The sequence below is a fragment of the Panthera tigris genome, chromosome A2 (assembly GCF_018350195.1).
Source record: "Panthera tigris isolate Pti1 chromosome A2, P.tigris_Pti1_mat1.1, whole genome shotgun sequence".
Taxonomy (NCBI): Eukaryota; Metazoa; Chordata; class Mammalia; order Carnivora; family Felidae; genus Panthera; species Panthera tigris.
Window position 1 is genome coordinate 24,184,883 of NC_056661.1, and position 13,242 is coordinate 24,198,124.

At 40.8% G+C, this 13,242-nt stretch overlaps 1 protein-coding gene across 1 annotated transcript in view; it reads right to left on the minus strand.

The window, feature by feature from the left end:
* Positions 1–13,242, minus strand: part of ERC2 (ELKS/RAB6-interacting/CAST family member 2) — a 709,181-nt gene that overhangs the window by 333,130 nt on the left and 362,809 nt on the right. The gene's annotated exons all lie outside the window — the stretch shown is intronic.

Sequence of the window (13,242 nt, forward strand, 5' to 3'; positions counted from 1 at the left end):
AGAAAGTGATTACTAAGCTGAAACCCAAGGGACAAATAAGAGTTAAGAGTTAACAAGGTGAGAAGTTAGGTAGAAAGAGAGGAGAATATTCCAGTCTGAGGAGGAGAAAGTGTGCAGAAAGAGGCAAGAGAAAGCAACGTTTTGTTCTAGGATCTGGAAGTAGCTCCAAATGGCTACAGGAGAGAGTAAAGGGGGCAAAAGTGGGACAGAGGAGGCCCAAATTACAAGGGATTGTGAGAATACTAAGGACCATTATCCTGAGGGTAACGGGAGCCTTTAAAGTTTGGAGCATGGGAACAGCATGACCCAACTTCTGTTTGATGAAGATGATGCTGGCTGCTATGGGTGAATGTAGAGGAGAGCAGGGTGAAAATAGCAAGGGCAGGCAGCTCCCACAGCCATGCAAGCAAGATGACTGTGATGGGGCACCCATATGACAGCAACTGGACAACTTCAACAGGTGAATGACAGACAACTGCAGTTCATCCACACAATGGAATACTACTTGGCTATAAAAAGTGATGAACTACTGGTGCCCACAACTGCACAAATGAACCTCAAACGTCAAGTGAAAGAAGCCATGCCCAAAGGATAGAGAAGTATAATTCTACTTACATGAGACTGTGAAAAACGCAAAATTACAAGGACAAAACAACAGATCAATGGGTTGCAGGGGCTAAGGCTCACTTGCAAACGGGCACCAGGGACTTTCACAGGATGATGAAACTGTTGTGTATCTTAATTACAGTGGTGGTCACATGACTATATGCATTTTTTAAAATTATTTTTAAGACTTTATTTTTTTAAGAGTAGATTTAGGTTCAGAGAAAAATTGAAGGGAAGGTACAGAGATTTCCCATATATACCCTGCACTCAAGCATGCACAGCTTCCCCATCATCAATATCACTCACCATACATGTGTTACAACTGATGAATCTGCACTAACACATCATTATCACCCAAAAATCCATAGTCAACTCTTAGTGCTGTACATTCTATGGGTTTGGACAAATATATAATGATGTATATCTACCAGTATAGTATCACAGTGTATTTTCACTGCCCTAAAAATCCTCTGTGTTCTGCCTATTCATCCCTCTCTCCACCCCAACCCTGGCAACCACTGGTCCTTTTTCTGTCTCCATATTTTTGCTCTAGGCATTTTTTAAAAGCATGGTTGTACACCACCTATGTACGCCCAAGAGGGCAATTTTACCATATATAAATCACATAATATATTTTTAAGTGACTGGACTGGTAAAAAGTGATTACATATCTAAAGGTTTGAACCACTAAAACTCAAATAAGAGGCAGAGCCCATGGCCTCCATGAGATGTTTCTGCATAACGCCCTCAGTCTGAAACACTCTCCAGTTGGGTTTGGGATCTCCAGGGGATGAGGATAGAAGAAGCCTGCTGGTTGATTGTTGAGGCTCCTTTGTCGCAGATTCACATGCAAAAAGAGGTGGGAAAGTGTTAGGGTCAAGTGTGAAAACATGTATGCCTATAAGACCCTACCATGACTACCACCAACTGGCCCTGCCTAACTCCCCAGCCTCCTTTCAACCCTGCCTCCACTGAAGCTCTTGAACTGATAATCTCCCTCACCTCCACACTCTCTATCTTGGCAAACAGTTTGTCTTTTTTCCCATTCCCCTGAAATGGCACAGGTTTCCCTGAGACCTTCCCATCCCTGCAAGGGAGTGAGCCCCTTCCCCCACCCAGCTTCTACTCTTCTGCTCTCTGCACCTGTACTTTTTCATGACACTCCCTGCAACTACAGTCAGGTCATTAAGTCCCTAATTACAGCCTGACTCTTATTTACTGTCATTTTCCACCGAGGATCCCTGGGGTCAGGCACCCCATCTTTCTCATCTCCTCCTATGTCCCTAGTCTCTAGTACAGAATAGACCTCAATACATGTGTTAAATAAGTTTCAATAAATTGCTCATTAAAAATATAAGATATTTTGGAACATCTTCTTGATTCTTCTAAATGAGTAGTTAATAGGGAAAGCAGGTGAGAAACTTATATAAGGCCTCTTTCCCCTCATTTCCCCTCATTTACAGAGAGAAGAAAGCCTCTTTCCTCTCATTTCCCCAATGCATGCAGCTGAAGTACTCAAGATAAGATACATGCAGGCAGGACCTATTTACTGTTCAGAATGAGGCACTTCCCTAGGCTGTAGGCTTCATGGGAACTTTGCTCTGCTTGCTCTGAAATGAATGCAATTCATGATTCGTAGATTCAATAAGAGGCCCAGGAATAATTTTCCAATGCCCTGTTGGAACTCAGATAAGTGCTAGAATGAAAACATTTACCAGCAGATTAAGATGGTTTCAACAATTCCATTATAAACCCCTATTTTCAGGGACTTGCATGATAAGCCAGAAACTTAATTCTAAGCTGAAACTTACCATATAATGATGGACTGTCTTCATAGATATTTTTTTAAATAAACGGAGAAAGAGAGAGAGTCCAACCTTTAGCCACTTGTAAGTTACTGGATTGCCATAAAAGAAAAACTGAAAAGCAGTTTCCGTGTTTCTTTAAAACATTCTTACAGAGAGGAAAAGTCTTTGTTTTCAACATTAATCTTGAGGACCAGTCATCAGAGATGAGACCACTGCACAAACATGGGAAATGTTTTTTATGGGAAAGTTGACTCAGGCAAAAAAGGGTGTCGACTTCCATCACTACAGTGCACTGGGCAGCCATTTGAAAAAAACAGGACAAATTTAACCTGGTCACATTTATTTGTCAGACTTAGTGTCCCAAGATGTAGGAAATAGCAACTACTGCTGTTCTCTAGACACAATAAATTGAGCATAAACTATGCTCTCTAAGGTCTCTAAAGGCCCCAGAGAGAAAATCAGACTTTGAGAAATGTGGGCAGTACATGCACTGTCCATTTTGCTTAAAAGAAAGTATAAATAAAAGCCACACAATTCTAGCAATGTACCCTTAGCCCAGACTGTAAAATCCCAGCATGTCTCCAATGAAGTTCAGAGGCACCACTATTATGGGTGCCCTATGGATAGTTTAACAATCACTACAAACTTGTTCACTCTGTACAAAGCTACAGATTGCTTTCAGCCAGAAAAAGAAAAGGAGCTTGAAACGATGTGGCCATGTGGATTCTGTTCTCAATCCACTACAGACATTAAATTAGAGACATTAAATAAAGAGCCAGTATTATGGAAAAAGGCAGTACAGTAAAGTGCAGGGTCAGCAAACTCTGGCCCGCAGGCCAGTTTCCAGCCCACCACCTGTTTTTGTAAACAAAATTTACTGAAACCCAGCCATGTCCATTTGTGTACATAATGTCTATACCTGCTTTACTGCTTTGTTACAAATAGCAGAATTGAGGAGTTGCAATAGAGACCATCTGGCCCTTTAAAAATACTTGATGACTCCTGATGAAGTGGATAAGAGATTAGAACTCTGCATGACCTTAGGCAGTTAACTAATCTCTTTGAGCCTTGGGTTCATCAACTCTACAATGGGATAAAAATTATAATACCTATCCCATAGGGTAATTATGGTAGCTATAGAAGTTAATGCATTTATAGAAAGCTAGGAGGGAAATGGGATTTTAAGAGCTGGCACCTGAATTTCACTTGGGGATAAAACTGACCTTGCTTAGGGAATTAGGAAATATTACACAGTCCTTTTCATACAGGAAAGACAAGGGGTTGGAGGTGTGGTCTGTAGGGAGGCAGAGGAGCACACAATGACCTGAACTCAGCTATACTCAAGTGAGTTGGGGTGAAAGTGTAAAGAAGATAATAAGGTGGGCCAGGGAGAGAAATAGGCAGGAGACAGGGCAAGCTGCTGAAATAAGGAGACAAAGGTAACCAGTCAAAAACTCCACAGGATGAGGCAACACAAACTTCGAATCAGGAAGCCTGGTGCTCCATTTTCTCAAGTATGGCCTATTGTGACCTGCTCTCCCACCTTAAAGTTTCAGGAAGGGCTGCTCACCCACCACACACCTTGTGTGAGTGGTAAAAGTAGAAATTAAGCCAGGGGCAGAGTGTGGAATGGAAGAGGTGCTGTGTTCAATGATGGGGTACACAGAACAACAAGACCTACTAGCGGAAGGAGGTATAGGCCAGTTCAGCAGTGTAACAAGGGTGGAAACTCACAACTGAAGGGTATCCTGAGAACAGGAGGCTGTGAGGGACAGTGAGGGACAGCCCCCTTTAGGGGGATGGGCTTCTTACTGGATGTGGAATTGGACAAATAAGCTATATTTACTCATCTCAAAGGACAGGGTGACCTTGGACGGTTCCTGAGTTACACACATTAGGAACTTAGCACGGAAGCTGCCACATAAAACACTTCCTGATCTTTCGTATGTCCTTGCCAATATGATTACTGCTGTTGGTACTATTTACTGGGAGTCAGAAAACGTGATTCCCATTGCTTTTCTATCTCATGATCTCAAACTATTTAACTACTTCTAGGCCTCAGCTTCCTTGTCTAGAAAATTAGGCATAATAGCCACCCTGATGACCCCACAGGGTTACTGAAGAGCTCAAACGGCACATGTGCCCCATGAACACTATAAAGCCCCATCCCAGTGTAATGTGGCATCATTAAGAAATAGTTGACTTTTTGGCAAAACATTAACCAATATAACCCCTTAAAACCAAAACTTCAAAGATCTTGAAGCAGTTTACATTTTCTCCCCTCTTAATTCTAGGCAATAAAACTGGTGACTACCTCAGAGCTGCATTAGGAGATAGGAAGAGGTAGACAGGCCAACTGCAGCTCATGGTCCTTCTTTTCCAATAGGCTGAGACCATTTATTTGAAAGTGTGCCTTTAAGCCATCTTGAACTTTCTTTCAGGTTCCTACTTGAACTTGTATCAATTGTATGGCAATCATTATATCCACTTGGTTTTTAGCATTAAGGTCACACTCCTTTGGGGAAACAGATGAGAATAAGATAAAGTCATCTTTACATAAAGATGTGTACAATATCTGCATCCTGACCCAGGGCTATAGGGCTATTTCTTTAGGGAATGTCAAGTAGTGCTTCAAGAAAAATAGCAGGACTATGCCCACACATGGCCCAAAGTGATGACCCTGCTTTGAATTGAAATACATTGCTGAACAGGGGAAAGTGACTTCAAGGGTTTCAAAAGAAAAATTCAAGAAAAACGCATTTCAAACCACTGCAGCCAACTCTATTTTGAGATAACAAATGAGTGAAGCCCTGACATGGATCACAGTGGGTGAACAATAATATTGAATAAATGACTGAATAAATGCCATTCATATATCCATTATCTCATTTCACACTCATCACAATCCAATGGGGGAAGAAAGTGTTTTATCAAGGACAAAACTGAGGCTTAAAGCAGTAAAATAACTGGACCAAGTCCACACAGCTAGTAAGTAGGTCACTGGTTCAAGATACCACTTATCGATAAAAACACAGCCCAGTTGGGGTGCCTGGGTGGCTCAGTTGGTTAAGTGGCCAACTTTAGCTCAGGTCATGATCTTGCAGTTCACGAGTTCAAACCCTGCATCAGGCTCTGTGCTGAGAGTCCAGAGTCTGGAGCCTGCTTGAGATTCTGTGTCTCCCTCTCTCTCTGCCCCTCCCCTGTTCTCTCTAGCTCTCTCAAAAATAAACATTAAAACATTAAAACAAACAAAACACAGTCTGGCTCCTTTGGAACAATGGTTAAAATCAAGTGATTCTGCCAATATAATACCCAGCAAGCAAGCAGGAAAACATGGGTGCAATAACATAATAAAAGGCCTGTTTTCAAGATGCTCCCATTTTTATTAAGTCATTCAAAATTGCCCTCATGCTTAGCATATATACTTCTACAGTGAAAAGCAATTAAGATCTGACATGAGCCAAATGCTGGTCTTCAGAGGTTCACAGCCCTCGTGGCAGTGTGATGCAATCCGATACTCCAACGCAGTGGCTCCGAAAGACAATGCTGGTGTTGAGTTACAAAATTCGTTACCTCGAGCGGTGAGACACAAGCCCTCTGTGTATAAGCTATCAAAGCCCCACTGAACAAACTGAAATGCCGAACACAGCAACCTGGGCCCCTTGAACTCAACATCTGCTCAACAGTTTGCCTCTCTACCAGCCAGCAAAGGTAATGTGATATGGCCTGCCTGCTATAAAGCCTGGGTAGGCTGACAGAACAACCTGAGCTGGTGCACTGTAGATGGGATGGCAGTGTTCTTTGATGAGAAGGGCAGACATGGGGAGAAAAGACAGGCATGGGTTGCCTTCAAGTTTCAGAGATTTTTCTCTCCCAGCAGAATAGCATATGAAGACAGTCATTGCCCTTCCTTCCAAGGAGCGATATCACTTTTTTTCAGACAATAAAATTCATGTAAAGTGAAATGGTTTGATTATCTTTAGCACCAGTAAATTTTACCGTAATCCATGGCCAAATATATTTATGTCTGGCTCTGATATACAACCTTAGCTTCTATTGTTCACAAGAAATTTGACTTAAAAGACATTAGTCATCAAGTCTGCCCAAAAGAGCTCAAGCAGTACTCTTCCTACTAGAATGTCCTGCACAAGAAGCAAGATGGACAGACTGCAGAGGTAATGGAGGCTGACTTCCAAATCTCCCACTCTCCAGGGCCCATCAGCCCCATCATTAGAACACGACTCAGCTGTAGAGTCTTCTTACTTTTACAGTGAATTCATTCCATCTCCACCTCCTGGCCCAACCTGCTCTGAGTCTCTTCTCTCTACTTGCACTTATCCCTGTGTTGAGAGTTGCCATGTTGTGGTTGGTACTATCTGTCCATATTTCGACAACAATGACAACAGGGATGGATCCAGATTTTGTGGGGGCTGAATTGACTGGGAGTAGGGGAGGCTCTTTTTAAAAACATACAGAAATATCTTAATTTTCTAAAATTAACAAAACATATAAAAATGAGAACATACTTCCAGGGCTTTGGAAGAGACTTGCAGAAGGAAGAGGGCATGAACTTGAATCATTAGTAATAATGCATGCCTACTGAGCAATGTCCAGAAAACCCTCAGATCATCCTGCCTTGTCAGGCCAAGACAATGTCATGTCTGTGACAATCTATTTGTCATGTGACAATCTTTCCTTCACCTGGAGTCAAACTCTTTTGAAAAACCTGTCTGTAAAGGACACAAGGTTTGGTCTGATCCATTCCTAAGAGATAATTTATATCTGTTCCCATAAGGCGAGGAAAGGATGACATGAAACACCATTAGGTCTCTACAGCTTTCTCAGTGTCATAAAGGAATGCTTGCTATGACTTTGTGATGTTTCTCTTGGGAAATAGGAGAAACCTACTTCTCCATGCCTCAAACAAGAAAAGAAGAATTACAACTCAGTGGCCCCAGTGTCAACTATCTCAGATAGAAGAGAAAGATGCAAATCAACAGCACTGACCAGGTCATGTCCTTGAAGCTGACCTGGAATAAATCTGTGCACTTGGGCTACATCAGCACATAAAACATAAAACATAAAAATCCCTGCCACTGTGGAGCTTAGATTCCAGCGAAGGGATAAAGGACAATAAACACAATAATAATTAAATGATAAGAGTATATCAATAGGTAAATTATTATGGGTAAAAAAGAATAAGTGGAACAAAGTAAGAGGGATAAAGACTTCTGGGATAGGGGCAAGCCGGCTGCACTGCTGTATAAGGGAGTTGGGCAGCCTCATCAAGAAGGTGACAATACAGGAAACACTTGGAGCTGGTGAGGAAGCCTCCCTTCTAATCCATAAAGTACCTAACACTCAGTAAAGGAGCTGCTTAATAAGTATTAGCTGCTATTATAAAATAATATTTACAAGATGATAACAATGACAAAACCTTCTTGGTCTTACTCCCAGGGGGTCTGATAAAGCCACAGAAGTAAACAAAATTAAAAATGTATTGCTTTTCTTTGCATTACGCTCACACTAAACTCCTCTCTAAATAATTGATTTCTAGTTATCAGATACCCTCAAAGTGAGGATAAAATCAACATCATTTTCAGAGAAATTCTTATAAAACAGATCATCAATTCAGGTTACAATTTCTGTATTAAGATACCCTGGACTTGATAATTAGCTGTCCTTCAGTTATAATTCCCAATACCAAGACATACTCTATAAAGTGGTGACTATCCAGAGACCCATCCTGAACCCACACCTCTCCTTCATACCCTAGGAGACACATACCCTTGAAAGGCAGATGTACAGACATATGACAGGTGTCCATAATTATTGTTACCTATGGACTTTCAAGGACTGGCTCTTGGGAAAGTTGTGAAGTTGGAAAAACTTTACCTCCTGATTCACAACTTTGCTATTGCTCACCATACCACCCCCCAGGTATCTGGTATCCAGCATGTCCCTAACAACTCTGCCAACCCAATCACCTCTCTGTAGAAGCAAAGCCACTCAGTCCTCTGACTTAATGTGATGGTCAACTTTATATGTCAATTTGGCAAGGTCACAATGTCCAGATATTGGGTCAAACAGTATTCTAGATGTTTCTGTGAGAGTGTTTTGGATGAAATTTATATGTCAGTCTGGTCTTTGGCAAAAGCAGATTGCTCTCATAATGTGAGTGTACCTCACCCAATCAGCTGAAGGAAGGCCTGAATTGAACAAAATGCTAATCTCCCCCAAGCAAGAGAAGATTCTCCAGCGGACTGCTTTCAGATTTTATCTGCGACATCAGCTCTTCCTGGTTCAACAGCAGATTGCCCCGCACTCAAACTGAAATTCCTCCCTGAGGTTCTAGACTGCCACCTCTTCCATGAGATTTTGGACTTGCCAAGCCTCCAGTCACATGAGGTGATTCCTTAAAATCTCTCTCTCTCTCTTTCTCTCTGTCTCTGTCTCTCTCTCTCGTGTGTGTGTGTGTGTGTGTGTGTGTGTGTGCATGTGTGTGTATAAACACACACATCCTATTGGTTCTGTTTCTCTGAAGAATCCCAACTAATATTCTTGGTCTTTCCTTCCCCACACAGACATTTGGGTCCGGGGTTTCTTACCCTGATCTGGAGAAAATAGTTTCCTAAATACTAGAAAACTATTGTTTAGATCATACCCTTTAACATTATCTGATACTAGTCTTTCACTGTCTTTGAGCGATTTTGCAACATGGTAAATTATAGATAACTCACAGCAATAAAAATAATTCTTGTTTATCATCATACAATTCTGACCTGAGCAGTTGAAGTTTTTTGACTCAGCAGTTGAAGTTTTTTGACTCACCTCCATATTTGGGGAAAACCAGTTTTATCACCATTTGCAAATCCATTTCAGTATTTCTGATCTACAAATATTTCTGCTATCCAGGTTCTCTCTCCAGTTCTAATATCTGACTGGTTCCTTCATCAATTAATGAGTTAAATAAAATCTTTAACACATGTTCATGTTATACCTGTATTAGAGTCATAATATTACCATTTTTTTAAATTACCTTTAAATAGGTTTTGTCTCTTCTGCTACACCAGGAATGCCTTAATTACATTTAGAATGTTTGCTGAATGAATAAACAACTGGATAAATGAACTAATAATTGAACATATGTTTTCTCCATGAGCACATAGTGATACTATATACATACATAGTAATTAAGAGAAAATCAGATGACCTCGGTTCATAACCTATTGCTGCCACTTACTAGCTGCATCACCCATTGTAATTCTCTATACCTTACTTTTCCCATTTACATAATGGAGACCAAAAAAATGATTTCAATAGGATTAAAATAAATAATCCATAAACAAGGCTTAGCACTATGCATGGCAGCTCTATAAGTATTCAATAAATTGTACCTATTATCAACATTTTTAAACAGGTTGACCATTTGGACAATTATACACAGTCTGTCTTTCTCCTAGCACTCCCCAGAGTGCCCAGATCCAACAGGTGCTTCATAAAGGCTAATGACATTGGTGGTGACCACAACAGCACCAAAGCCTTCTGGCCTGCCAACCTTAATAAAGTGTGTTATCCATTCTTCCAGACCACTGCTGGAGATGTTACAGCCTGACCTTCTATTGATCCCAACATCGTCCCAATGGACCTTGTTCCATTGTAATTTATTACAACAGCCAAATTGAATCCACATGACAGTACTCAGAGCCAATTCTCATTGAGGTTCTCCCCATCCCCTGCCCCCACCCCCACAGCCCCCAAAGATTTGTGGAGACACTGAATTAGATGATTTACTCAATTCCAGATATTATAGCTATTGAATTCCTTTCTTTAATCTTGCACGTCCACCTAGAAAACGATAAAGATGGCCTGGCATGATTTTTTCCATACTCTCGTAAATTTATTATTAATGTGGAGTCAGTAACCTTTACTTGCCTGCTCAATTCTTCCCAGCCATGGTCTTTATCTTGAGGAATTCAAGTTGCTTGTTGCTACTGACATCTCCTATATTCCTCAAGCCTTTAGTCTCAGTTAGAAAGAGGCAAGTCCAGGAAGATAGCTCTCTGGCTGCAGGTACTACTATACATAAATAACAACAGGACTAAGGAGATTCTACATGCAAGTTTGCCAAAAGATGTCTGAGCAAATTAGCACCTCCCATGCACTGTAAGGCAATTTTAATGCCTAAAATTGGCGTTCTTGATTTTTCCTTCAATGCAACAGAGGGATGGTGTCTAAGGCCCTTTCCCTGTCACAGCTCTTCACTTTCGTAAGCATTTTGGACATTATTTTCTACCTTCTTCTTCTCTCCCTGAGTTAGACTAATCCATTTTGACACTCCAATTGGGAGACTTATCTAACCAAAATAGTTTGTCAACTACCATAACACTTAGCACATTCTCTGCTTAGTTTCCATTTCCTCAAATGTAGACACTCTATAGGAGGGAAGGTACTTTAAAAGATGAATTATTCAAAGAAAAAAAAAACATTCAGCTTGATGTTCTAAGTGAAGGTCTGGTAGTACCGATATGAAAACATAACTAAACCACACAGAAATGCACAACAAATGTTTGGACTATAAACGGAAATGAAATATCAAACCAAAGGAACCAATTATAGTTCCTCAAGAGTTTAGAGTATAAAATGGCAAATAACATATATTTCGTTATGACAATTGCCATGTTTACCATAGATTTAAGTTAAAGTTATTGTAAATGGAGCAAATATATACATTACTTCGGATGCTTAACTACGTTCTGTTCTGTCAACTGTTATGAAAACTTTTTTAAAGAAAGGTTTAAAATAATACAAAGGAAAATGTGCTGATATGTACATGGGTATAAACATGCAATACTGTGACCAAGTTAAATTAGTGAATAAATGTTTCATGTTATTTATAGAAGGTTTTTCTTTCATATTATAAACCATAAATCTAAATTTTCCTTATGGTTAAATATTTATTTTTTTCATTGCATTATGTAATAAAAATGGATAAATATTTTATTATAGACTTAAGAGATTCCATTTTTTTCATTTAAGTTTTTTACTTAAATTCCTGTTAGTTACTGTACAGTGTCACATTAGCTTCAGGTGTACAATATAGTGATTCAACCCTTCCATACATAACCTGGTGCTCATTACAAGTGCCCTCCTTAATCCCTATCACCTATTTAAAAGAGATTCCATTTTTAAAAATCTAATTGCACTTTTTTAAGAAATAAAAAGCTATTTTGCTATTTCTATTTGTTTATTTATTTATCTTACTTGAGAGAGAGAGCATGAACTGGTGAGAGGAGCAGAAAGAGAGGGGAGAGGGAGATAGGGGGAGAGAGGAAGAGGCAGGGGGAGAGAGGAAGAGGCAGGGGGAGAGAGGGAGAGAGGGAGAGAGGGAGAGAGGGAGAGAGGGAGAGAGGGAGAGAGAGAGAGAGAGAGAGAGAATATGAATGAATCCCAAGCAGGCTCCACGCTCAGCATGGAGCCTGATGTGGGGCTGGATTCCATGACCCAGGGATCATGCATGACCTGAGCTGAAATTAAGAGTCAAACACTCAACTTACTGAGCCACCCAGGCGCCCCTATTTCATTATTTCTTTTAAAGAAAGATATATAGGGGCGCCTGGGTGGCGCAGTCGGTTAAGCGTCCGACTTCAGCCAGGTCACGATCTCGCGGTCCGTGAGTTCGAGCCCCGCGTCAGGCTCTGGGCTGATGGCTCGGAGCCTGGAGCCTGTTTCCGATTCTGTGTCTCCCTCTCTCTCTGCCCCTCCCCGTTCATGCTCTGTCTCTCTCTGTCCCAAAAATAAATAAAAAACGTTGAAAAAAAAATTTTTTTTTAAAATTAAAAAAAATAAAGATATATAATATGGTACTTACATGTAAACTATTTAAAATAAAGTAGTACTGTGCTTTTATTTTTTTTAATGTTTATTTTTGGGAGAGAGAGAGAGCACGTGTAAGCGAGCAGGGGAGGGGCAGAGAGGGAGAATTCAAAGCAGGCTCCAGGCTCTGAGCTGTCAGCACAGAGCCTGACATGGGGCTTGAACCCATGAACCATGAGCTGAAGTCAGACGCTTAACCGACTGAGCCACCCAGGTGCCCCAGTACTGTGCCTTTATAAATAAAAGATAAACAGGATAAATAACAAACGATAAATGCATTATTTTAATGTTTTTTTAATTGAGAAAGAGAGCTTGAGTGGGGGGAGGAGGAGAGGGAGAGGGAGAGCGAGAACCCCAAGCAGGCTCTGTGCTGACAGCACAGAGCCTGGTGCAGGACTCAATCTCACATACTGTGAGATCATGACCTCACCGAAATCAAGAGTCGAACACTCAACGAACTGAGTCACCCAGGCGCCCCAAAAAGCACTCTTTCTAACTCAGGCTTGAGAGCAAACCATACACCTCTGCACATTTCAGAACCCAGTGTGAGCTTTCTGTGGGGATCTGGTGCTCACTAACCTCATAAGGAATTGGCCAATTACCATGTTATCTGCTCCGGGGATGAAAGTGACATCTATGACACCTGCTGGCCACTCTCTAAACCAGTGCTTATGATAAATGCTAGAAAATGGTGGTAGATTTACACAAACTCACCCCTATTACAAAATAAAAATAATGATAGAAGATCCTTTCTTCTAATTCTAAACACAAAACAGTATTGGTTTTCCTTCTAAAAATAATTTAATGTCATCCTTTCAACACAACATATCACACCACACAAACATGGACACACAAACTCCACACACCTCTCCCTGCCCTTCAGGGGCTTTTCCTCAAGTCCTTCACCAGAAGATTTACCCTATCTGATTTCCAATATAACTTTGCTAGTTTA